This window comes from Arvicola amphibius, chromosome 17, assembly GCF_903992535.2.
Source record: "Arvicola amphibius chromosome 17, mArvAmp1.2, whole genome shotgun sequence".
NCBI classification, from domain to species: Eukaryota; Metazoa; Chordata; class Mammalia; order Rodentia; family Cricetidae; genus Arvicola; species Arvicola amphibius.
Genome location: NC_052063.2, coordinates 12,644,304 through 12,651,427, shown reverse-complemented (window position 1 = coordinate 12,651,427; position 7,124 = coordinate 12,644,304). Strand labels below are relative to the sequence as shown.

Sequence of the window (7,124 nt, the reverse complement as noted above, 5' to 3'; positions counted from 1 at the left end):
GAAGCGTTCCATATTTTTGAATCCGGCCATGGATCAATAAGAAAATCATAGAATACATAGGCGAAGAAGAAGCTACATTGGTTGATTTTGTTTGTTCTAAGGTTATGGCCCATAGTTCACCTCAGAGCATTTTAGATGATGTTGCCATGGTACTAGACGAAGAAGCAGAAGTTTTTATAGTCAAAATGTGGAGATTATTGATATATGAAACAGAAGCCAAGAAAATTGGTCTTGTGAAGTAAAACTTTTTGCATTCAGAGTTACATTTCAGATTTCTTCTTTCACACCCTTCAAAGAACTTTGAATTTTCTGTGTCTTCAAAGACATTTGTGAGATCTGTAATTTTTTAATGTAGAAAATGTGAATTCTTTTGTCCTCTAATTTGTTGATACCATGTGTACGCGCTTGGTTGTAAAGTCCTGAATCCCTGGTTCTCTTTATACTCACCAGGTACAAATTTGCTGGTGTGTTTTATAAGCTGCAGCTACTGTACACAGCCTATCTCATGTAATCTTGTTCTGCTGATTCGTCCCTTGTAAATATTGAAATGACCTCCCAATTCTTTTGCAGGATTCCACCTAATATTAAAACTGTACTGTATAGGCACCAACATGGATAATTTGAATACTAGTCATACTCATTACCATGTCACCCCACTCCCCTGATCAGATATGGCAAGCCCTCGTAAAGGCATGGGGTTTAAAGTTAGAGTGCAGACCTAGCAGACAGCCACTCCTAATGTATCTATATTGATGTGTTTATGTCAGTGTATGCATAAAATTCTTTTTAAATTTTCTTTGCTTTCCCTTAAACATTTCGTAATTCATCAATAGACTCATAAAGGAAAAGTGATAATTGTGCCAACCCAAGTAACTAGTATAATTACGGTGTGAGTTTCCCAGAGTGTGACATTCTGCAGTGATCAACAGTCTGCTAAACCAGATTTGTGTTTCTCTGTGTATAGGATGGTATATCATAGTCTTATTTCTTCTCCAATTTGAAGGCTCAGGATCGAAGCAGATTCTAAAGTTCTGGAGCAGTTTAACTCAATACATTTTGAACTTACTTGTCTTCGTTTAATTTGGATGTATTCCTTTTAATAAAATAAATTCCAAAGGGAGGGGAGGAGCCCATCTTATTTAATACAAATTACCAGGAGGCACCTCTAGCACCAGTAAATAAGTAAATAAGGTAAGTTTACAAAAGAGATTTTGACAAAACACAATAGTAATTCACCATGGTATTATATCTTTCTTCCAAAGAAACATCATTCGTGGCAGTTTCGTTTCCTACCATAAATTCTTATTACTTGTCATCACACTATTATTATATTGATGACATGTTTAGAGAAATCTTAGAATTTAATAGTGATCCAGAAGAACACCAGGGGACAAAATTTATTTGAAAAGTACGAAGTTCCAAACAGTTATTAACAAATAAGGTGCAGCTGTTGCCATGTTTGTTTATTAAAGATTGAAGTGTTAGGGAAATGGAACTGTGAGATTGAGTTACTAAGTTTTTATTTTAATTTTTTTTCTGTTAAACATCTTGAGGACATCCAAAACACTGTTCTTAATGTTGAACCTTGACATGGCTTCATTTTGTAAATATTTCAGTTATTAAAAATGTATATATTTGATCTTGGAAATGCTTTCTTTGAGTCTTATAAATAAATGACATTATGTTAAAAAAAAAAAATGTTTGTTTATAATGCTGAGAAAAGATAGTCTGTCTTTTCTCTGATCACCATGGTAACCCCTAGAAGCAAAGATTGTGTCTGATTAGGTTGCCCTTCTCTGGAGGAACTGACCAGAAAAATAAAATCCTTTGAGATGTTTAAAGCAGAGGGTAGGATGAGGCTGTGTTCCTTCCCTTCCTCTGCCCTCCCTCCTCCTTGATTCTCCAAACAAGAGTGAGTCAGGTCCCAGTGGCACAAAGGCATTCCATGGTACTCCGTCCTGCCTCATTCAGAATGCACCTCAGCCCATTCGTTGTGAGTGTTGTCTGTAGAGCTCTTCATCAGAATTCCAGATAGCCTTGGGATTGCTGATTTAAGGGATCAAGGAACACTCTGCAAACAAAGAGTGAAAGAAACCAATCTGTTTGGAATAAATGGTGAAAGGGGATTCAAACTCAATCATGCCCATTCTAATAAGGTGCTGGAGGCAGGAAAACATTAAAAAGGTGGGAATACTGAAGGAGCCGAACAATAATTCCATGCCTGGATTTTCGGTGCTGATGTCAGAGTCCTGTTCTTTTTTTTTCTTTTTAACTGAAGTTGCTAGTGTTTTTTGAAATAATAAAAATCCTTCCATTCACAATCTGGTTTTCCCTTCCTAAGTTTCTGTTGCGAAAACTAGTGCCTATAAAAAGGCAGTGTAAATCAATTGTTCTGTTCTTCTGATTTTATTTCCTAAATAATGCAATAACTAGTTGCATTGGGGGCTTACTAATAGAAAGAGGATTACTCAGCAGAGGAGATAATAGTCCTACTCCTATGTAATTGAGACAGTAAAAGTTTACAGGACACAACAGTCTGTACAGATCAACTTAAAAAGAATTCATGTAGCTTCTGCAAAACATTTGCCAACCTTCTTATGTCTAATAAACCTGAAAGTTGAGCACTATCAAATATCATCTAAACCCTCACATGGCAATAATGAGTTCATATTACCAACTTTACACAGAAAAAAATGTCTTTACATTTCAATAAAAGATGAAAGATAAAAGCCATTTTTCTCTTTTTATTGAAAGAAAATGGATTGTATTTTCTGATTATATATGATTACTATAACAAATTTAGAAAACCAAAACTACACAGACTCTGTCCAGAGGTGGAGCTCCCTACAGGCACATGACAATCCATTCTCCAACCTCAGTGAAGCAAAAGGCAGGAAAATGTCTAGCTGCAGTCAGGAAGCACCAGCTTACAAAATTTAATGTAGCCATCTGCTGTAATACTATGTGTATTGTTTGTCAAGACTAAAATCTTAGGCTCGTCACCAAGGAACACCCCTAAAATATTCTCTTAGGAAATGTGTGTTATATGTATACAATAATAATTAAAGAAAAAAGGACCATAAATTTGAAGAAAAAAAAGAACAAGGAGAAATGAATTATCAGGGAGGAGGGTCTGGAAAGAGGAAAGGGAAGGGGAACTGATGTGATTAGATTTTAATCTATAAAAATAAAAGAATAATTTTAAAGGTGCATATGTGTACATGGGCGTGTGCAGGTGTAAGTGCATGTATGTGGGCTTGTGTATGGATTCCAGAAAACAAGCCTGGGCACCAACTGTAGGAACACTCGTCACCATCATTGAGACAGGGTTTCTCATTGACTTGGAGCTCAATAGGGTCCAAATGACTGGCCAGTGAGCTCCAGCAGCCCTGCCATCTCCACCTCACCAGTGTTGGGATCATAAGCATGAACCACCATGTCTGCCATTTTGACATGTGTTCTGGGAATCAAATCAGGTCTCCAGGTTTAAAGACAAGTTTTTTGTTTGTTTGTTTGTTTACAACAAAACTACCTTCCCAGTCCCAAACGTACTCTTGCATGACGATGTTGCTAATGTATATAATACATTAAATGCGAGTTTTACAAGAACCTGTTGGTTTCCAGAATAATCCTCTATAATTGATGCATCGGCAGAGGCATAGGTGGTAACCTGCTCAGACTGAAACAACTGCCAGAAGGCAAAGCCGTGTCAGGGTCTGATCCTAGAACATCTGACTTCAGGGGACTGCAGTACGAAATAACGAACGATACCTACAGCATTAGCGGCAACGCGATTGCATTGAAGCTATGCGACCAAAAGGCTGTGTACCCACATACATGAATAAGCACACATCTGTATCCAGCTCATCCTCATAATTCATGGATTCATCTCCTTGCTAAAACTTGTGCCTCCATAAATCAATACTGGAGGGGAGGGAGCTCTAAGTGAAGCAAATGCTCCACTGTTTGCTTCAGCGCCTCTTTTATAAATGAACGCCCTTTTCACGATCTAGTGAGTGCCAGATTTTCTCCATTTTTCTTGTGTGTTCTTGAAGTGATTTTACTGCTTAAAGTATTTCCTAAGCACAGTGCTACTGTGCTGTCTAGTATTTCTACCTGTAAGAATATTGTTGCGTGCCTTACAGAGAAAACATGTGTGACAGACAAGCCCTTGTCCAGGTATGAATTATTATGCCCTTGACTGGGAGCTTAATGCTAATGAATCATAAGTAAGATGTCTTCGCACATAAAACAAGATACACATTGATCCATAGGTCAAACTGCAGGCCTACAGGGACCTGCTTCTGTGTTTCCCAAAGGAGCAGCACTAGAGTAAACACAAACTTGGTGGTCACAGAGAACCCATAAAACACAAACACAGCTACTGAAAGTGAAGAGAATCAAATATATATGTATAGTGTGCTGCTTCAATAAGAATGATTCACATATTCATATATTTGAATGCTCATGGAGTGGCACTCTTTGAAAAAAATGAATAGGTGAGTAGGTGTACCCTTGTTGGAAGAAGTATGTCACGGTGGGTGAACTTTGAGGTTTCAGAAGCCCAACCCAAGCCCAGAGTCTCTCTTCCTGCTGCCTGAGGATCTGTGTATAGAACCCTCAATGTCTCCAGCATTGTGTGTGCCCGTGTGCTGCCATGCTCCTCTTTGTGGCAACGACGGACTAAACCTCTGAAACTGTAAACCAGCCCCAATGAAACACCTTCCGTTATAGAGTGGACCTGTTCATGATGTTTCACACGAATAGAACCCTGACTAAGACGGATAAGTTCACATTTACATAAACGCCGTGTCCAAAATTACTTTATTTATTTTATTTTTGAGATTATAATATAGTTAACTCATTTCCGCCTTCCCTTTTAACCCTCCAAATCCTCCCTTTTGTCTCTCAGTTTCATGGCCTTGTTTTTCATTAGCTGTTGATACATATTTTGTATATATATTTATATTCCTTGATAGATAAAGACAACTACTCAGGCTGCGTAATGGGAGCCACATGCTTATTTTCAGACGCCCAGACAAATTGTAAGAAGATGGCAAACTCTGCAGTGTGTGTTTCTGGAAGGGAAGCTAAGAGACTGGAGACTGGGAAAGGAACAAGATCTGCTTTTCACCCCATGGAATTCATCAGCTGAATTATCCATGAAAATATCTTCAGCAGATGGCACAAAAAAGGAAGAAAGGAAGGAAGGAAGGAAGGAAGGAAGGAAGGAAGGAAGGAAGGAAGTCTAATCTTTCCTCTAATCTCACCTACAATAATTTGAAAAGACAAATAGTTTCATAAATAATTGTCTACGCTTTCAAAATGCAATGGAACACACACTGACTTCTTCTTAGAAGGAAATAGGTTAAGACTCCCCTCCTGTCTTCCACTCACCAACTCTTCTCTGTGCTGTGGCAGATTTCTGGAAACAGAGTTCTTGTCACCCAAGCTATCCCTGTGTGCTGGTATTTGCACAGCTGTCCCATGCCAACACTATAGAGACAAATCATGTCTTATACTGAAATGTAAAGCGGGAGTTTAGATGAGGAGATATCAAAAAGAAACGAAACTTCCCAAAAGGTCTCTATGTCTTGTTGCTGCTGCTGCTGCTGCTGGTGGTGGCATCTGTGTATGTGTTTACTTCTAAGCATGACTACGACATTTTTTCTTATAAAACTGGAAAAGAAAAGAACTGCCTTTTATCAGTCACCTTTTATGTCCTTTATAGAATTTATTAGGTTCTTATTTGACTGGAGAGAGAGAGATAAATACTTTCATTTTACCAGTGAAAATGAACTGCAGGTAATTAAGCAATGTCCTAAAATTCAGCCCTTTATGTTCCCAGGAGACTGGAAAGGGTGTACTCATCTTGGAATTAAATGTCTTTGACTATTCTTGCCTAAACCCTAATATTTTACTGTCATGCCTATATGTCACCAGGCTATTTTTGTTCCTATACTCAACCTGTCTGTGTGACATGGTGCAGTCCATGGTGCAGAACAAATACAACAGACCCTCAGAGCACACTTTAGACTCTAGGAGCCACAAGCATGCCCCACTCCGTACAAGCCAATGAACACGGACTTCTCGGTACATCTATTTTCTGTTAGGGAATGCCTTTCAACAGAGTTAACACATTCTTTTTTGCTTAGTTCTTTAAGAGAAAAATACACAATGATGCTGGCACTCGGATTAACACAAACTGTGTTGTGCATTTACAGTGCCTAATGGTGATGGGTTCTAGTGCTGCGCTCTGTTGAATAAAAGTGAAGGGATCAATTTCAAGCTTGTATTGAACTGAAAACACCCACAGGGGGGATGGAGGAGAGAGACAGTTGAGAGAGGGAGAGATTGAATTGCAATACCCACTCTTGTCCTCTAGAGGGAGAAAGGAACAACTATACCCGAGAACAGAATTTATCAAAAAAGTGGGTCAATTAGAGTAACCCTGAAGATTGTTTTATTTCACAAAAACATTGCTTTGCCAAAAGCCCCATAAACCAACCCACAGAACTGTTGCCTCCAATAAGTGGCATTCTCTGTGTAACCAAGTTATCCTTTGGAATATATAGGGCTGAGGGTTCTGTTTGCTTTCAATATTAAAGAAATAGGAAAAAAAATCTCATGCACACACATCATTTCACTCGCTCCATCCACTATAAATGATAAAGATGCCTGATTACATTACAGATGATAAGCTCCTTATAAACATGTAAAGCTGTGCATCTGAGTAGCAGTCTTCATGAGTTTGTGCCGACGCTTCTCTACTGGAGTATAGATGGATGTACAGGAGCATGAGGAAGGCAGGCAGAATGACTCAGTGTGTGAAAGACACTGCCTAATACTTCATACCAAGATGATTGTCTCTCCTCTTTGCACCATTCTCCGGGGATAGACATCATTTTAGTGACATAATCCCATTCTTTCAAGTCCAGAGACTCCATATAAAACACTGCTGTGGTATGTGTGTGCCTTGTTCCAAAGCTGCCATCCATGGGAACCACACAGAGTTACTACAGAACCTGATAGAATAAGCATCCAGGGAAGCCAAGATCACTGGCTCCAGGAAGAGAGGCTTCGATGAGAAAACGAAGGTAACAGGAAATTAGCCTGCTCATCAA

At 38.8% G+C, this 7,124-nt stretch overlaps 1 non-coding gene across 1 annotated transcript in view; it reads left to right on the top strand.

Annotated features, from left to right (window-relative positions):
* Nucleotides 1–18, top strand: part of LOC119803744 — a 107-nt gene extending 89 nt beyond the window's left edge. The window contains exon 1 of the small nuclear RNA XR_005283706.1: nt 1–18. This exon is cut by the window's left edge and continues 89 nt beyond it. This is a non-coding gene — a small nuclear RNA (U6 spliceosomal RNA).
* The last annotated feature ends 7,106 nt before the right edge of the window (nt 19–7,124 follow it).